This window comes from Lissotriton helveticus, chromosome 6 (genome assembly GCF_964261635.1).
Source record: "Lissotriton helveticus chromosome 6, aLisHel1.1, whole genome shotgun sequence".
Classification (NCBI taxonomy): domain Eukaryota; kingdom Metazoa; phylum Chordata; class Amphibia; order Caudata; family Salamandridae; genus Lissotriton; species Lissotriton helveticus.
Window position 1 is genome coordinate 458,818,208 of NC_136067.1, and position 20,428 is coordinate 458,838,635.

Here is a 20,428-nt window from a genome sequence, read left to right on the forward strand (position 1 = left end):
AAGCGCTTTATAATATAACAGGAAAAACAAAGAAAAATAACGTCTTTGTTTATACGGGACTTAATAGCTCTTTTCTGCCTCTTTTAAGCAGTGCTTTAAATGTAAATATAGAAGTGCTGGTACTTGTGGTGGTGCGCCCTGGGGGTATATTCAGGCGCTGCTGGGGGGGTGCCAGTTACTGCACGGGGGCAGGAGGGCTCAAGAAAACACAGGGGACCACTTTACTACCTCGGTCGGAAGTCCCAACCTCGAGCGGCCGCCCTCCTTTTATTTTGACACCGCAGGCCACGCTTGGCCTGCGGATGGGGTGGGTGCATGAGTGTTGGCCACTACACCGCGGTGGCCATGGAACCTGCTTGGTCGCTCGAGGTCTCCCGTGGATGTTCTAACGGGACCTTCTTGAACCATGAGATGTTCCTGGATACCTCTTCTTCTCCTCTCCTTGCGGTTACCATGGTGCTGCGGTTAGCAGTGACTGTCCAGGTGCCAGACTCGTAGTTTGTCCGGAACTTGCCTCCCTGACTTCAGTTCCAAAGGATGACTGTCGCTCCAGGGTTGATCGTTCTTGGGATGGCACGGCGGTGGATGCTTGTGTCCCGGTTGTGGTGTGTTCTTCTCTCTTGCACTTCTTCAGCCTCTAGCCGAGGTGACGACCACCCTGGGAAGGTAGGGAGCAGGTCTCGGCGCGGTCCATGGAGCATGAGGGCCCACGGGCTCCGCTGGGTCATGCAGTGAGGTGTGCTGCTGTATTCTCTTAAGAATTCGTTGAGTCTCTGTTCCGGGTCCGCTTGTTCCACGACCGCTATGCAGAACATCTTGTTCAAAGTGCGCATGAAGCGTTCGACATCCCCGCTGGCTTGAGGCCACTGAGGAGTGATGCGGCGGTGAGATATGCCTCGATGTTGGAGGAACATAGCAAAATCGGCCCCTTGGAATGGAGGACCATTGTCACTCGCTACTTCTTGTGGAAAACCAAACATGGCGAAGGTTTTCTCCAATACAGGTCCGACATGGTTGAAAGCCGTAGATACAACGGTTCTACTATGGGATATTTTGAGTAGGCGTCTATGATCACAAGTGTGTGTCTTCCCTCTGGGAAGCTCCCAAAGTCTACGCTCACTTTGGACCATGGGACGGTGCAGGCCTCCTCGGTGATGACCTGGATGGGTTTCTCAGGGCCGCTTGTCAGCTGGCACGATGAACAGCGTCTGACATACTCCTCCACCATGTCCTCTAACTCCGGGAACCAGACTTTCTCTCGCATTCGTGCTTTCATTTTGGTTACGCCCTGGTGTCCTCCATGGGCTAATTGGACTGCCCGATGTTTGAGGCTCTGCAGGATGACTAGCCTGGGCCCTCTCAGCAGGATGCCATCGCTGGTAGCGCTAGTTTCTTGATGGACCCGCCACAACTTCGTTAGGGTGTCAGATCTTCCAGGGTCCACGAGTTGGCCTGGCGGAGGTAGTTTGTCCACGAACCTTCTTGCACCGCACGTAGTGTACTGGTGTAGTCTGCGTCAGCAGCGGCAGTTTCTCTTACCTCGTCTAGCGAGATGCTCTGGGTGCATGCTGCAAGAGATACCAGATGGGCATATTGTTCGACGTCGTCGGCTTCTTCTTGCTCCTCCAGCCGAACTGGGTGTCTCAAGAGGAAATCAGCCGGGTTCTTGGATCCTCGGCTTTACACCACCTCCATTTCATAAGGTTGCAACTGGACGGCCCAACACTCGATGCGCGGGGGTGGGTGAGGTGCAGTCCCTTTAAAAAGGGGAATAAGAGGCTGATGGTCGGTGACCATGGTGAATGGTTGTCTTTGGAGGTACAGATTAAAATGGTTGCAGGCCACTTGATGGCGAGAGCTTCGCGCTCAATCTGAGCGTACCTTGTTTCCGTGGAGGTGAGGGACTTGCTGGCGAATGCCAAGGTGGCCCACTGGCCCGGTTCGTTTTCTTGAGCCAATACCATGCCGAGCCCTACAGGGCTCGCACCGACCAGCACTTTCGTTCGCTTCGCAGGATCAAAGTAGGCCAGCGTGGCTTCTCCTAGGAGGGCATCTTTTATTCCCTGGAAGGCCTCTTCCTCCTTTTCGCCCCAGTGCCAGGTTGTATCCGCTTTCTTAAGGGCCCACAGCGGCTCTGCCCGGGTGTCCAGACCTGGTATAAATCTTCCGCAGTACGTGGCCATCCCCAGGAAGCTCCGTACTTCTGTCGGTGTTGTCGGTGCCGGGGCATCCTTGATCGCTTGCGACTTCCTTGGGTCTACTTGTATGCCGTCTTGGTTGAAGACCTAGCCGAAGAACTCGAGGGACAGTTGGAAAAACTGGCACTTGTCCTTATGTAGGGTGGCTCCGTACTCGCTGAGGCATTTCAGTGTGTTGCAAAGGTGTTTGTGGTGATTGGCGGCCATTGCTGAGTGGATGAGTATGTCGTCACTCACGTTTAACACCCCAGGTAGTCCTGACAACAGCTGCCGTATCGTGTTTTGGAACACTTCGGCCACCGAGGATATTCCAAAATTCTGCCGTTCGTATCGCCTGAGCCCTAGGTGGGTCCTGAAAGTGGTGATGTACCTGCTCTCTTCGGACAGGGGCAGTTGGTGATACCCTGTGCTCAAGTCAATTTTTGAACACCACTTGGATCCGTTGACATCCGAGATTATATCATCCATTGTCGGGTGTTATGTGGCGTTCCCTCCTGATTGCTTTATTGGGCAGCCACATGTCGATGCATAGGCGTATGGCTCCTGGCTGCTTTGGCTTTTCAGCGATGACCATCGGGGATACCCAGGGTGTCGGCCCCGATACTTTTTCAATGACTCCTTGCTCCTCTAAGGCTTCCAGTTCCTTCTCCTCGAGCGGTCGCAGGTGGAAAGGAACTCTTATGTGGCGCAGAGCGACCGGGGCGACCGACTTGTCAATGTGCAACTTGATGGGGTCACACTTGATGCACCCGAGGCCTTGAAATAGCTCGGAGAACTGTCTGAGGAGCTCCTCTACCTGGTACGTCTAGATTCTTCTGGCAAAGGAGATTAGCCTTAGATCCTCAGCAGTGTGACTACGCCGAAGGGTTTCCCTTCCCTGTTGATGACATGGATGGTCGCCATCACCTCGAGGTCCTCTGCTTTGATGGGTACCGAGATCTTCCCTTTCAGCGGCAGGGGCGTATCTGCCCCATATGCGTAGATTCTGGTTTTGGATGGTACTACGGGAGGGCGAAGGCGTAGGCGGCGGTATTGTTGTAGGCTCATGACATTCACTGTTGCTCCTGTGTCGATGACCGCCTTTACATCTGTTCCCGCGACATGGACCATGCATGTGGGTTGTGGTCGGCGGCATTGTTTGAGTTCCCTTGTGAAGGATACTAGGTATACCTCTTCATCGTCGTCATCTGAGGAGTCTTCAATCGTCGGCAGGTGTTTCGCGGGCCTTCTCTTTGTGTGTTCAGGTGATGCGACATCTGTCACTCATAGTTGCCGAACGGCTCGCGTTGGGGTCTTTTGCCCTCGGAACTCTTGGTTCTTGTTGCGCCTTCTGCAGACGGATGCAAAGTGATTGGGTATCCCACAGTTGGTGCAGATCTTCCCCTGGGCTGGACAGTCTTTGGCGGCATGCGGCTCATGGCCGCAGTATCCACATTTTGATCTGGAGGCGTCTACCTTCGGTCCTCTGAATGTGTCTCCTCTGGGTTCGGTTCTTATGGCATCGGCCCATTCCATCTTGATGGAGTCCGACTTCCCGTGGGTCTTGGTTAGGGCTAGATCCATCTCATTTGCCCAACTGCGGACAGGTCATGTGATCTAGCTAGTATCAGCATGTCCTCCAGCGCGATTCTTGGTTTGTGCAGTATGAGTCCTCTTAAGGTCTTGTCGCGGCACCCCTGAATTAGTTGTTTCCTGATCTCCTTTGGCTGGTCTTCATCAGTGCACGTGCTGGCAAGCTCTTGGAGACATGCGTAGAACATGTCCATGGATTCTCCGACTCTCTGCCGGGCTTGCCTGAGCTTGAAGACTTTGAAATCTGGATTTAGTTGTGGATCAAAATGGACATTTAGCGCTATTACTGCTGCATTGTAGTCGTCCGCCGCCCCTGTGTTGGGTAAATGCTTCAAAAGATTGAATATTTCATCCCCCGCATAGTGTAGCAGCAGAGACCTCTTTACCGCGTTGTCCGTTTCCCTGGTCGCAACTAAGTAGTTGTTGAGGCGTTCAATCCATATTCTCCACCTGGGGGATGCTGATGCAGGATCTTCTAACTCACTGAAGGGAGGTAGGACTCCTGACGCTGCGTGTTGGAATGGTATGCGGGCTGGCGCTGCGGCATTGTTGTCGTCCCCCCTGACGTCTGGCTGTGGGTGCTCTTGAACGTGGTCAGACCCGTGGTGCGCCACGTGTTTTGGCGGGGCCTAGGGGAGGCCAGCGCAGGTTGACCCACGTGGTGCTCTGCGGTGTCCCTTCACCTCTTCTGGCTATTGTGCAGGTTAGTGACGGTGACAGGGTGCCTTGAAACACCCACTGTTGCCCACGTGAGCTTGCGCTCAGCTGCCTGATGTAAGGATGTTCCCCCTCCTGCTCCTTACTTTCCTTGTCTTCCCCTCTCTTCTTCTTCTTTTTCTTTCCTTGGGGGTGCGTAGCTCAGCACCATAGTTTTCCTCTCTTGTCAGGCCTGGTTTGTCAGGTGGGGCTTCCAGCAGCCTGTTACTCTGGTTGGGCCCGGAGCACGTTCTTCAGCAGGGGCGGGGGCCTGCTTCTTCTGCCTGCCCTGGGCTCACTTCAGCCAGGCGTCCAGACCACAGCCTCGCGCTACACGGCTGGCCTCCGGCGCAGCCGTTGCGGATGTGGGGGCGGGGCGCACACACCGCAGCAGTCTCACGGCTGCCTCCGTCTTACGGTCGGAAGTCCTGACCTCGAGCGGCCGCCCTCCTTTTATTTTGACCCCGCAGGCTGCGCCTGGCCTGCGGATGGGGTGGGTGCATGAGTGTTGGCCACTAGACCTCCAACTGTTACAGTACTCACTCTCCACAGTACTTCTTTGTTCCTGGGAATTGCCGTCCCATTAAGATTCACTTAGAGCAATCTCATAACCATACCAAACATATCATGCGCTGCCTCAGTTTCCCGGCCTTCCACCGTTTAGGGCCCATACACTGGAACCCTCTACCCATTCACATTCGTGCCTCCCAATCCCTTAAAAATTTCAAAGCAGAATTAAAGTGTTGAGCTTTCGCCATTCTCGGCCCTTTTCCGGTTTAATTAACCCAAAAATAAGCCATTCCATGCAGCCTCTTTAATGTACAGCACAGTCAAGAATGATCGACTGGAGATTCGCTAAGCTGCGTTAATTATTTCGTGAGTGCCCGTGCTGCTCGTGCTCGTGCTCGTGCTCGTGCTGCTCGAGCTGCTCGTGCTCACTGACATGGGTCATGTAGCTCTTCATACCTTTGTGTGTTTCTACCACAAAGTATATTTATATCGGGGTATACAAGCGTACAAACTTAAAAAGCTAGGTTCGAGTTCCAGTGTTGGTTCATTAAAGTTACTCTTACAGGTCAACTATTTGACAACTTCGCTTGAGTGCTTCGCTTGAGTGTTCTTGATCCCCTCCTCCCACCAACCCCCCTTCTGTCCCCCACCTGCAAGGACCCTGTTTCTGAAAAGCTTGCATACTGTTTTTCTTAGAATACAATTCCAGCAACTTGCACAAGAACAGAACATTCAGGAAGACTCCATTCTTAACTGTTCCTCCCACATTCTCTAGTGCTTACATTCATGATGTGACTCCGTGACTGACTCCTCTGCAAGCGGCAATCACGGCCAGTGTCTCTTTCCCATTACATCACTCGGGTAAATCATTTTTTTATTGGTTAGCATGCCAGGGCGTGTGAGGTTAGGTTAACAAACTAACATTTGAAAATGTTCTTTCTGATTTTTTATTGTTTTACAAAGCCACATAGTGATTTTACACCTGCAAGTGAAGTATTAGTTTGTCATGCTTTGTACCTTTCTAGTGCCTATTTTATGTGAGATTATTTTTTATTTAATACAACACTGCACATCGACAGAATTCATTTACAAACACAATTATCGTTAAATTAAGTCAGTAGGTGTCTTTTTAACCGCAATTGTATGCTTTCTCTGGCGTTGCTAGGCTACACACAGGAATGCCAATGTGCTGGGCTGCTTGCAAAGACAACAATCATGATAGTGCTGGTTAGAAATACCAAGGATTGCTTTTAGGTCACAAACTCGCCTGTGTCTTCATGTAGCACATTAGACCAACGTTCTGCTTCTGACAAGCATAACAAGGGGCTCAGCATTATTTTATGATGGAACCACCCATGTCTGTTTTTTTTTTAACCAAAGAACATGGCACTTTCTGGGATTTATAGTTTTGCTTTTGATATCGTAAAACCCTCTATTAAAAAAATAAATCACAATTTACGAATTGTTAATGGTTGATTCAAAACTTGCTGAAATGGTGAAATGTGCATCAAGATCAATGTTACACAGCACACGCAATGCGTATATGCTGCGCAGAATGCTTTATTCGTGTTATACTGCATTGACATAGTTGGAAGAGTATTTCTAGAAAGTTTTTCATGGCTCTGCTGTAAAGGCACACATTGGTGCAATTATCAGAAAAGGAAAATGTCATCATTCATGTTTAGGTTTTGCTTTTGACTTTGCCATTGCTTATTTAACTTCTACTACAATGCACCTTGGTGTGTCTGTAATCTTCATAGCGTTTCTCATCCAAAATGCATATTCAGAAAAGGTAAACTCATAAAAACATTCTGCGATTAATAATTACGGCCACACTATGTATGTTTTTAGATTTAAAACACAAATATGTAATACTAGTTCATGACCTGGCAAAGCAAATGGACTTCAACATGAGGGCAGTTAAACTGGAGACCACTCTAATTAAATGTAAGGTTCTACATATGATCTCTTCCATTCTTTTCTATTCCGTGTATCTCCGCTGTTATTAGCTGTAGCCCATCATTTATAGATATGAATATTGGCTTTATGTAATGACTGTCTTTACCGTGATTTCCAGCATCGCTGGCCAGATGATTCGGTGACAGCCTGAAGTATAGTAAGGGTCATACACAGCAAAGCTTACAGCGGGATGCGTGTTAAATCTGACATCTTATTACGTTAAGCATAACTTGCCACTGACACCCATTCTTTCAGGCTGTTCAATGATCTAGTGATGTAGTCGTTCACAGAATGTTATAGTGATGTTGACTTGCATCAAGGCACTTTACTTTCTATCTGTGCTATAAAATGCCTTGGAATGTATCCATAAATGTTTCCAGAGGCAAGCATGTATTCCTGAATCAGACTGCACGAATCATTGTGTAGTAACTGTATAGATCTTCAATCCCTAGCACCACAGCACTCAGGATAATGTGCTGCATGGCTAAACATTTATAAGGTCCTGAAGGCGAGTCCTATTGGCAATGCCAATTGCTTGATAATAATTGAAGAGAGAATGTTGGTCATAGTTGGGATATTAGAGAAACTAGAATAATTGAAATGATTCATCTGAATTTGGAGAATTATCATAATGTTGAGGAGACCCTGAACTTGAAGCCTTCTTATTACAATTGATTCGCCAGAAGTACATATTAACATTTATTCATGGTTACAAAGCCAATGTTAATGCCCAGCAAGTTGTGAAAAAGATGGTGTAACTAGGACAAAAAAGTTGTTTAAAATATTGTTGAATAAAACATAAATGTACTTACATAAACAAGTTCATTTTTAGGGCATTCTAGTGTCATATTTAGCTGCCTGGACGACTTTGCCATCAACAAACATTACACTGGAGAAGCACAGAGGCAATCTCCATCATTCACTATTTGTTGGCAGTATAATTAACATTTTGGAAATATTATTTGTTATTACAACTGTAAATTATGCCACATGGGATTTTTCTAAAGCACTGACTGGAGTGCTGCATTGTAAGTATAAGTACTTCTATGATTTTGCAGGGAGAGTTGTGTGTGGAGCATTGGGCCCTCACACCTCAAACCACCACTCGAAGCCAGTGCCTGTACTACCTCTCTTAGACTATTTCATCTTTTTTTAACAACAAAGGATATGGAGGTAATGCTGCACATATTGGGGCTCCTCATTCTGCAGGCTGAGCTGCTCCTCCTCCATCTAAAAACCTTATTGAACCTTGTGTTTACTGCTCACAGCGTGTTCGGTCAACAACACTCATATTGATCCTCAGCCACCTGCCCTTTTGTCAGACATCCTGTGCTTTTTAGATGGTCATTCTCTAGGGGATTATTATACACAAAGAAGGGGTGAGGGCTCATAACTCTACTACCCCAGACCCCCACATGAATTCAAATGTATATACAAGAGGGGTGTAGAGTACACAAAATAAAAGCCACAAGACAAACGCAGGAAAATCCATAAATTGGAAAAAACTGCCCTCACTCACATACCGAAGTATGTGACATGCTTCATCATTGGGCCTGCTTACAATACGCCCTGGTGTAGCCACACTCAGGGCGGAGCATAAGGGAGGGGAAAAATAATAAATTCCACACAACACTACAAGTAACCAAAAGACACAAACAACACATAACATATAATGTGATGAAACCTGTGCCAATCACCCTGTGATTGAAATAAATAGTGCGACAAAGGTGCAGTTGATAGGAAACGCTAAAACTGATTCAGGGTGCCAACTGAAAGGATTACTTTATTAGACTTTACTTGGTACCCTTATCAGGATTAAAAAGGAGGAGAAAAAGGATGGGAAATATCTTGCTAGAGACTGAAGGATCTCTCAAGACTTCCCTCCAAACACTGCTGTGGTCAACATGTTTCGACCGATTTAATCGTGCCAAAAATGGTCACCCCGGTCTTCGTCAGGACTGTCGCCTATTATTTCACTTGTGGCCCTACCGTAATCCGGTTTCGTGGGCCCCCCAGATATGAGCCAGTCAGTCTAGATCCATGCCCTTCTCGTTGCGTGTTGAGGCTTGTCCCAGAATACGGGAACACATTTACTGAGGGAAAAAAAAGCAATGTCGTGGTGTGATATTAACCCACAAACACCCTCTCCTTCCCCCAATTTTCTCTGTCTGCCATCTCACTCTGTGCCATGGTTTCTGTGATCACATTCCTTCTACTTGACTTATGACCCAGGGCTATCGGCAAGACTCTACTCGATGGCCCGAATCCGTACACTAGTCTACTGTAGTTTGCCAGTGTACATAACATTAGAACTGACTTTATACCATCACCACCTACACAAGCATGTCCCCGTAATATCCCACTGTGAACTCTGATCAGTTGCCTTAGAAAATTACACATGAGCGCATAAATAAAGTTGTTTGTTATATTACTCACCGAGTCCAAGTAATTTATGAACTCGAACTGGTGCCCGGCGGGAGGGTCCCCCGAGAACACAACCTATACGCACATAGTGGAGTGGGGGAAAAAAGAGAAAATAGGAGTGTTACCTTTACGTCTCCCTCTCCCCTCTATCAAATTAGTTGACAGTTGAAATATCGGTCACGTTGCCTGCCCAGTCTTTACGTGGGAGTGCGACCTCCTAATTCAGTCTCTACCCCCTAAGAGTGGATCACCCGCTCCTTACTGTTCCGTGGGAGGCGTCCTTCCTCTAGCCCCGCTATCCGTAGCACTGTGCAGTTGAAGTGTCCGGTGTTAGTGCGGGTTTAAAGGAAAAGGAAGGCGTTTCCTGTGTTCTACGTGCTCGCGTCCCACATGGTACAACGTGGAGGCGCGTCACCCTATGACTTCCGCTGCATGTTCCCGCAGTGTGTCCTGGGAAATGTAGTCGGATCTTCATCCCCCACGTCGGAGAATGTATATTAGTGTTAGCTGCCATAATAATTCCATAATGGGGTGTTCCTTATCCCAGGATTAGGGGAAGGAAACAATGACATCCCAGTTCTTATATAAAAAATGGGGAATTAATAGGTGAAGATCCCAATCTATCTGGCAGTGGTACTGGGGTTCTATTTACTTGACCCGGCCCAGTTATCCTGTTTCTTTCGTATTACTAAGGGTCCCAGTTTCATTAACAGCGTGACTTAGTGAAAAAGGCAATAAATAGCGTTATTGAAGGAAACTTGCAGTCTATAAGAAAAAAAATAAGCTGAGAACAGGTAGAACCATCTCCTCTATTGTAGGAAGACACTCCCAACTGCCTTAGATGTAGCAAGATTCACAATTACAATGCCTAAATCAAATCATACATCGGATATTATCCTATGATTTTATCAAGCCGAAACTCTAAAAGCCTAATGAATTGTTAGATGGGTACATATGGGTCTATTGTCTAGCCAGAGCCTGCCATGGTATATCATCGTTCAATCCAAGTAGATGGCTCTTAAGACGGTAGACCCATCTTTGTTCAAATCGTAGCAGGATTTTCTGTTCATCCCTTTGGTTCCTGGATGCTGATACTTTTTCTATAACAGTCCACATGAGGTCCTCAATGCTGTGGCCTTGTTCCAAAAAGTGTGCGGTAAGTTTGGTGTTTGATTTCCCGCACCTTATTGTACTGCAATGTTCTGTTATTCTGACACGCACTTTTCTGCCCGTCATTCCCACATACATTTTTCTACAGGGTCACATTAGCAAGTAAATTACCCCCTGAGAGTTGCAATTCGTATGTGACCTCTGCTCCCATGGTGTTTGAAGTCCCAGATCTATGGAATGTGTATTCTTCGTGAGGTGACATACGCTGCTTGATCCACATCGTGTGTGGCCTGTGTATGTAGGTAAGCCTGTCACTGTAGTCGTGGGCCCTGGTAGCCCTAAGTTCTTGGGTCTCGTGTGTATTAATAGATCTTTTAGATTATTACTCCGTCTGAATGAGAAGAGAGGCGTCTCTATATTCATCCCCCCTGAATTCAAGATCTTCCAATTTTTTAATACAAGGCGTTTCACCTGCTGTGAAGCCGTATTAAATGTAGATACAAACACAGGTTTTTTGGTTAGGGGTCTGATCGTCTTCGAGAGTAATACGTCCCGATTGGTATTGAAGGCTCTTTTTCTAGCTCTCTTTATAACCTTGTTAGGATACCCTCGTTGATGTAATTTTCGTGTTAGATTGTCGGATTCCGTCTAAAAATCTGTTCTGTCCGAGCAGTTCCGACGTAGTCGGAAAAACTGGCCAACTGGTAAGTTCTCCCGTAATGAGCGGGGATGAAAGCTCTCAAACACTAATAAAGCGTTCTTGTCAGTAGGCTTGTGGAATACCTTGGTTTTTAAGGCCCCCCACATGGCTCTATGACTAGATCTAGGAATGGTAAACTCTCCTTTGTTACACTAGAGGTAAAGTGAAGGAAAGGATTCTGTGCATTTAGCCATTCTAAAAACAAATATACTGATGTTCTGTCACCCCTCCAAATCACCAAGACATCATCAATGTAACGTCGCCATAACTTTAGGTGGGTGGCCCAAGGTCCATTAGTGTCTAGGATAGTCAGTTTCTCGAATGCACCCACATAAAGTCCAGCTAGGCTATGGGAAAATACACTACCCATAGAAGTTCCGTGGGTTTGAAGATATAGGCCCCCTTCGAACTCGAAAAAATTCTTTGTCAAGGCTATTTCAGCTAAATGTAGGATGAATGCTTGTGGTGTTTGGTACAGCCATTCCCTGTCACAAGTAATGTCTCCAAGACTCTAAGAGTCTCTAACTGAGGAATATTCGTATAAAGGGCTTCAATGTCAAGCCCTATGAGAAATTCCGTATTAGGATCAAATGAGACATCCTTCAGCAAGTTAAGGATGTCCAAGGTATCTCTTACATATGTAGGCAGTTGTTGGACCATCGGTTTGAGGAAGAAATCGCAGAATTGCGATAGGGTTTCTAGTAAAGACCCCATCCCGGAGACAATGGGTCTACCGGGAGGGGGTCTTACTGTTTTATGGAATTTTGGAAGAATATAGAAGTACGGAGTCCTAGGTTGTTGATTTATTAGGAACTCCGCTTCATGCTCCGTGATCCAATCTCCTGTTCTTGCTTCTTCCACCATAGTCATGATCTCCCTTGCAATAGTATCAGTAGGGTCCTCGCACTATTTATTTCAATCATAGGGTGATTGGAACAGGTTTCATCACATTATATGTTACGTGTTGTTTGTGTCTTTTGGTTACTTGTAGTGTTGTGTGGAATTTATTATTTTTCCCCTCCCTTATGCTCCGCCCTGAGTGTGGCTACACCAGGGCGTATTGTAAGCAGGCCCAATGATGAAGCATATCACATACTTCGGTATGTGAGTGAGGGCAGTTTTTTCCAATTTATGGATTTTCCTACGTTTGTCTTGTGGCTTTTATTTTGTGTACTCTACACCCCTCTTGTGTATACATTCTCTAGGGGGCCCACTGTGGATGGCATCAACTCACTTGATCTGCTTCGTTGGGAGGTTAGTCAGTAGTAGGGCTCAGGGAGATGAATCTTGGAGAGAGCTGGAACAGGGAAGTTGGTCATGTAAAACAATGAGACTGTTGCTTTTTCAAACAAAGTCCCACATTCTGCTAAAGTTTAGGTAGAGGGATGACCAGAGTCTCCCTAGTTGTGTCTGGGAGCTACCCGGATGACAGCTCCTCTGCGTAGAGAGCCTCCATTCTCAGCATCAGTTCACCAGCACAGGTCGCATAGAACTCTGCCAGTAGACCGTCAAGACCTGTGGATTTAATGTGCGCCATGTTTTTAATCGCATTTGCAATTTCTAATGCCATAATTGGTCCCTCCGCCACATCCTGAGGAAGGTGCCAGGGTCTCAAGCAATTATTCATGGGCCCTAGGGAAGTCCGCCGGAGGGGGACTATGCAGCGAGACATAGCAGTCTCTGAACACAGAGTTAACTTCCTTGGGTGTGTAGAGAGACTTCTCCCTCTGGGAGAGTAGCTTCACGACAGGAGCCTCTGGTCTGAGAAGCCAGACCAATATCCTGTCCTGTCGGCCCTCCTCCTTGTGGGCCCTAATTACATAGTCCTTGTAATATTGGTATCTAAGGCGTTCCAGTGCTATGTTACGTTGCTCCTTAGCCTCACATAGCCTTTGTATGGGGGACAGATCAGCCCCAGCTATTTATCCAACTTATGGAGTGTTACCTCTAATCGTGTGAGCTTATGAGCAAAGCCGCAGTGAATCCCCACCTACTGGCGCAGGCAGTGTTCCCTTACCAGTGTTTTGAGTGCCTCCCATTCCATTTATTCACTCAAGGCTTTTCCCTGGTTTGAGGGCCAATACTGTGTTATGGCCTCCCATAAGGTTTCCCGAAGAGGAACATCAGAGAGGGCCAATGTATGCAGCCACTACATCGGGATTGCTGGGAGTCTGTCAGTCGGGTGACATAATAATAAGAGTGTGGTACAATTGGATCTGAAAGTGTGTGGCTTAGGTACTTTCTGTGCATGACATAATGGCATAGGTCTCTGGAACAGACAGAATGGTCCAGTTTTGTGTGCACTTGGTATACATTAGAATAGAAGGAGTAGTCCCTATCTATTGCATCTTATGTGCGCCATACAACCTCCAGTACCCAGTGTGTCAACCAGTCCCTCAGGCCTTCAGAAGTTTTTTCAGTGAGTACCCCTGGGAGCGGCGGGGTAGATTGGTCCAGGGTGGTGTCTAATACACTATTAATGTCGCCCCAAGCATCAGCCCTCCCACCGACATTCACCTCAGCTGTGTTGTGAGTTATTATAATAAGGGTGCATGGTCTTGATTCGGTGCATATATGCTTCCCAACACCACTTGGCACCTCCACAGTCTTCAATCTACCAACAGGTATCGGCCTTCTCTATCTATTTTAACAGATGTTCTTTCAAAGGGGACCCCGAGCCTAACCAAATGAGGACCCAAAGTGCGAACAGTGAATATGTTGTGATGTGTACTTGCCCCCGCCAGCAGCACCACAGCTGGTTCTCTTCCACATGAATGAGATGTGTCTTCTGAAGCCTCTTGAAATGCATGTGTATTTTGTGTTGTTTCATTGCCGACCCCATCCTCCAGATGTTCCACGTCATGAATGTTATGTCATGTCATGTGTGGGCAATGTAGTCTCATGTAATATGGCCACTTTTCAGTCATCCCCTTTCACCCACACCACATAATTCACCTCTTATCATACCCACCCGAGATAGTATAACAACATTTACCCCAACTCTCCAGCCCCAGAGTAGTACAGCAATGACTAGCCACGCAACCTTTAATAAGCTGAGGTGCAAGTAGCAAATATCTGCGTTATTCCGGCACCTGCGGAATGGCAGTGTGGGTTAGGCTCTAGAGAAAGGTCAAACTCACGGCCACAGTGCGTTTCACCACCACACCTGTGGGATGCCTCAGCACGCATCTCAGAGTAAATCTTGTGCGCAGGTTGGAGCCCCAGCAGCACTCCCTGGTGCCATTTCCCCAACACGCATTTGTCACACCGGGTAGAGGTGCTACAGGAGGTCATCTGCAGATTGAGGAATCACCTTTATATGGGAGCTGTTTGTTCTTGGTTCTTATTGTCCACCTCTTCAGAATGGCACCCCAGGCTTAGCTAGATTCAGAGTCAGATGCCGTGGGCAAATATGGTATCCGCTAGCTGCAGAGCTGCTTCCCTGTCCCTATCAGCTCATGTGCTGGATGGTTTCTGCAATGTTCACCGGTGGGGGATACTCCAAGCTAGATGCTTACATCACCATAGTCTTTCTATGCCTACTGCTCCTGTTGACCGGTCCATTCTCTGGCTGTGTAGGTTTCCAGGTGTGTCCAATGCGTGTTGCCGGGTCAAATCACTCTGTATGTTGCTGAGTTCCACTCAATAGTCTAAATTCTGTGGCCTCATACGCTTTACTGACTGCGAAAAAGGTATTGGACAGCAATAACCCACTTCAGCTGTGGAATGAAGACCTGTGGTACTATCGGAGAGTGGTTCCCAATGCCCCGGTAAAACCCGACAGGCCGGGTGGGTAAGCCTGCCCCCTCGGTCAGGCGGCGGCTACTACCTGGGGGAATCATGCAACTCATGTCAGAAATGTATTCAATGGCGGACACGATGCCTGGTGACAAGGGGCAAAAAAACACTCACCAAAACACACTAGATAAATATACAACCCTAAAGAATCCAGACACTGATGCTTCGGCGTCCGTTAGGGCAGCCGCCACAGAGAAAAGTGCTTTTGAACAAGGGAAACTCACTCTCAAAGACTTTATGGAGGCTATAGGTGGAGTATGTACTTCACTTGAACACCGAATGGGCTCTATCACACCTGAGGTAACTCTAATCAGGGCCAACCTTCAAAATATGAGTGACAAAGCCAAAAGCATTGAAACGACCACTACGGATCTCCAGTCAGACTCAGAATGCTGAAACATCAAATCAAAGAATTGCAGGCTTCCATCTACAATTTAGAAATAAAACTGTATGACTTATGAGGGCAGATCACGTTGTAACAACATTAAAATCCCTGAGTGGGCTGAGGGGCCTGTGGCCGACCCCTTTGTGGAGGGACTCATGACACGCCATCTGCCGCCAAATGGCCTGTCCAACTTCTTGATTGAGACGGCCCACAGGGTTCCAGGGGATAGTTCAAAACCTGGGGCTCCTCCGAGGCCCCTGCCTGGCAGACTTCCATATCCGAGATAAGGATGCTATTCTACAGACATTGTGGAGTGCCCCCCACCCCCGGTCAGATATGAAACAGTACGATTACCTTCTTTCCTTACTTCACGGTCAAGGTTCAGAAGCATTGTAGATCCTTTCTGGTGGTCAAGAAGACACTGCGTGATAATGAGTGAAATATTCCATGTTGTTTCTGGCGAGATTGCGGACCGAGGCGGAACAAAAGACATGGTTCTTTGGGACTCCAGAGATGGCAACAGAAAGGCTTGACAGCTGGAGAATGGTTGGGGGAAACAGCCTCAGACCATGCAGAGAGAAGTTCCATAAAGACAACTGACCATGGCGGCCACGGAGCAACCAACGCCAAAACAGTGCATCTTGAAGATAAAGACAACTGAAGCTCCTGTATAGACTGCCAACACAGGATTGGTTTGTGTTCCTAGAATAAAAAGAGCTAGATGGGTTGGAAATGGTTTCTCTTACCAAGCATCCATCTGTGACAATCAGGTTAGAATCCAACAGGGCCTTTTTTAGGAAAATGATAAAGACCTGGCTCTTTTCAAGGTCTTAAAGATCTGTTGCTGTCTGCATCATATTCACCCAGCGCCAAGACGCCTCGGCAAAAGTGTGCTTTATAAGCTCTTCAGTCAGTCAGACAGACTGATCGGATGCCGGATCTGGGTTCCTGGGATGCCAGTCTGAGCACCTCGGGCCACGTGGCCAAAGCGGCAGCTATTGGACAATATCTTTTTTTCTTATTAGAACAAATCTAGCAGATAGTGTGAAGATAAATTGGGGGGGGCATGGTTTTGTGCTGTGGTGACATAGTCACCCTCCCTCTTTTTCTTCTTGTAGACTAGTTGTGGATGGGGCGACAGGCACTCTGCATAATTGGGGGATGGGTAGTTCTAAACCCGGATTGCAGGGAAGCAGGAAGGTGGGTTTTATGTTTACTCTTCATATAGTTCACAACTTTGATGACATAAGGGTAAATGAGGTCATATGTACAGGGTGCAACACTATCTCTACGAGATTTATTAAAAACACATATCCTCCTGAAACAATACAGAGGGAAAGATATGAATTTAGGGTTGAAAGCCAGGACACTGAAGAGCAAACCCACCACACCCCAGACTGGGGACACAATGGTGGATTACACACAATAAAGGATAAGGGACTGAAACTCCTTTCCTAGTAATGAATGGACTGGGGGACAAACTCAAACATGGGATAGTCCTACAATATATAAAATGACTCTCACCAGATGTAGTCCTGCTACGGGAAACACACTTAATGGGCAACACATGTAAATCTCAGACTCGTTGGGGGTACAAATTGGTGACTCACTCTTTGGTTCACCACTGGTTCTAGTAGGGTGGGAATACATATGTGTGGCACTTTTCCCCAGTAAATAGACCATACCTGGTTAGACACACAGGGAAGATATATGGTGGTGGCCGGGGTCTGGGAGGGCCAACCTATTATGATTGTTGTGATCTCCATCCCTCCGGCACTCCATATTATTGCTTTCCAGGACCTGGGAGACCTGTTTTTGAGTTTCCCAGTGGGTAGGTTGATCGTAGGGGATATTTTAATGTCACTTTACCAGGATCATTGTTGCCCCCCATGGCTCCTGCCACAAACCATCACATTTTCTGAATTTCTTGAGGCCTTGGGACTTGTAGACATCTGGAAAACTCACAACCCAGATGGGCAACAATTTAGATTCCACTCTGGGGCTATAATAGTCTTTCCAGAATTGACTATATACTTGCATTGGCGGATCAGGCTCTACGATGTAAGGACGTACGCCACTTGGAGAGGGGCATCTCTGATCATTCCCCTTTATTGGCGTTCTGTACATCAGGAACAAGACAAAATGGGAAGTTGTCAATGGTTGACCCGAGGATAACTCAAGTTACCACAGGTGAGGAACGGGATGTAAAAGAGATAGATTATTATTTTCGCAAAAACGATTGGTCGGTGGTGTCTGCATTAATTTCCTGGCAGCCTTTAAGGCAGTAGCCAAGGGACAAGCCATCTCCTTGATTGTCGGGGTCAAGAAAAAAAATGTGCTTTAGTAGATAAAGTAGAAAATGAAATTATGCAGTTGAAGGGGGAACTGCCTGGAGACGGCTCTGGGTTAGTCAAGCATACATTGAGTATCAAACTGAAAGAATATAAAGAACTAGTTAGCGAAGCTGCTAGGGCAAAGGATAGAGTGACATGACATACAATATATGATGCGTGAGACAAGGTGGGAAAACTACTTGCATGGCTTGATAGACATGAGCGAGCAAGTAGATTAGTGACCAAACTCTGGACGGATCGAGGGGTGACACTTCATGACACACAGTTGATAGCAGACGATTTTGCTGCCTACTACGAACTAATCTACTCCCCAAATAACGCTTCTACTGGGGAAGCATCTAATGAGTTATTGGTGGGCATGCCCATGCCCAGTCTCAGCTTGACAGACTTAAAGCCACTAGATTCCGCCATCACTGAAAAAGAAATAGCTCAGACCATCCGTGGACTTAGCTCATTGAAAGCGATGAGACCTAATGGCCTCTCAATCGAGCTCTGTAAGATGGTGACTACTAGGGTCGCCGCCTAATTAAAGAACATGTACATAGAAAGCTGGATAATGGGTAAACTTCTCGCAGATCAACAATTAGCCATAATTGTCGTCATACATTAAGAAAGCAAACCACAAGACTGCTGCTCTTCTTATTGCCCATTTTTCTGCTTAATGCGAAAGTCAAGATTTTGGCACATTTGTTAGCCTCAGGTCTAGCAAACACAAGGAGATGAAACTTTTCCGACACTCGCCCCCCAGTCACAGATCTGGGTTGAATCCATCATCGTTCTTTAGCTCACTTCGACACCTCAGTTCAGACCCAGCTTTATCCAAATCAGTCTTGACTCTGTGCCTCATGGGAACAGTCCAGCCCGAACTGCCAAGCCAGGTCTTCCCTGAATCAGAAACAAGCATCCTGGGACCAGATTGGGGTAACACCCCCATCAGCCAGGCTTTCTTGAATCCAGTGGCAAAGTGAGCAAGAGACCCATGTCTGGGCATACCTTCACGTCTAGTACAGATTATCCCGAAGCGAGTACATCCAGATCAGTCAGGTTTCCTGTCAGGATGAAACACTGCACTCAACCTTCACAGGTTAAATGGTATGCTGGGGGCACGTAGAGGCACAAAGAGAGGATGCAACATGTCTTTTGACACCATTGAAAGGCATTACCTATTTACAGTACTGGAAAAGACTGGAGACAGGCCAAATTTTATGTGCTGGCTGCAACTCCTTTACAGCTACCCACTAGCGCAGGCTGAAACAAACGATAAGCCCTTTCCAATTTTTCTACTTGGAAGGCGGACGAGGCAAGGTTGCCCCTATCACCCTTGATTTTCACCCTGGTACTCAAACCCCTGGCCACCTGTATCTACGGTGATCCATTGATTAGAGACCTGCGCTGGATGGGAGAGTGGCAGGATCGGTTCTCCCTCTACGCTGATGATGTGCTTTAGGACTTGGCATCTCCCAAATCCTCACTGAATAGAGTCCTAAACATATTTACACATTTTGGGAAATACTTTGGGTATACAGTCAATCAGACAAAGTTTTTTATTTACATATTGAATGGTACAACCCCCTTGCCCAGAGGATGTGAGGCAAACGTTACAACGGAGGGGTTTCGATACCTATTATCACTAACCCAGCATTATTTTACGATCAAAATCTCTTACCCCCTACTACAAAAGACTAGAAGGAGATGTGTTGCACTGGAGGTCCATTCCGTTCTCTCTGTTGGGACTTGCTTCCCTATTGAAGATGATTAAACTCCCCAGATTTGTTGTTGTTGATTTAAAAAAAATATTATTATAGCTGTTAGTGAAAACAAGCATAAACCGACAATTCATCAAAATACTAGTATCGTTAGTATACGTAATAGATACCCCTCAAATTTCCATAAATCAAAACCTATACAGACAAAGCCTTACTGGCAGTAAGATCTATTCATATTGATTTTACAATTCTCCTTATTGAAAGAAAAGGATGATTCATGACAATATTGCCCTCACAATCTAAACCTACTTCCCGCCCCAACTATAATTTTTTCTAACTAAAGCTCCTTCTCTTTCCGAATATAATGTCTCTTTTGCCTCAATTCGAGACATCTTAAGTAGTCATTGAGAAAGATTTGGGGGCTCAGCCACTTTCCATTTTGCAGAATCAGGGATTTGGTGACAAGTGATGCAATAAAAATATACTGTCATTGTTGAACAGACATGTTGAGTATATCGATAATTCCTAAAAGGACAGTGTTCGGTTCAGGGGCTAAGTTTATTTGGAGCTTGTTGCTAAGCCAGTGAAAGATATGCTCCCCAGAATTCAGTTAAAGCTGGACATGAAAAGCAAATATGGGACCTATCCCCTTAGGACCCATTGCATCTAAAACATGCTCCCGAAATGGAAGAACACATTTTATGGAGGCGAGATGGGGTATAATAGAGGTGGCATTTGCCGAAAATAGCCATGCACTTGAAGTTGGCCCCCTATTACAGCTTTGTGCGCCCAACTATTATAAGCTCTCCATGTTTGGATATCTATGCAGCCTGTGGAGCTCGGATTCTTTTGTAATGCTTGAGGTAGTAGTTTTGCATGCAAGTGATCCAGTAAAATCTGGAACCAGTTCCCTGCCCCTCCTGTCTCCTTCACATAATAGGCATGACTAATCAGATTTGCCAGAGCATCTGGGGGGAATTTAAAGTTACTTAAAAAATTACGGAATTGAAAAAAAG

General features: G+C 46.7%; 1 protein-coding gene across 7 annotated transcripts in view; it reads left to right on the top strand.

The window, feature by feature from the left end:
- ARHGEF10 (Rho guanine nucleotide exchange factor 10) overlaps window positions 1-20,428 on the top strand; it is a 1,140,991-nt gene that overhangs the window by 247,997 nt on the left and 872,566 nt on the right. The gene's annotated exons all lie outside the window — the stretch shown is intronic.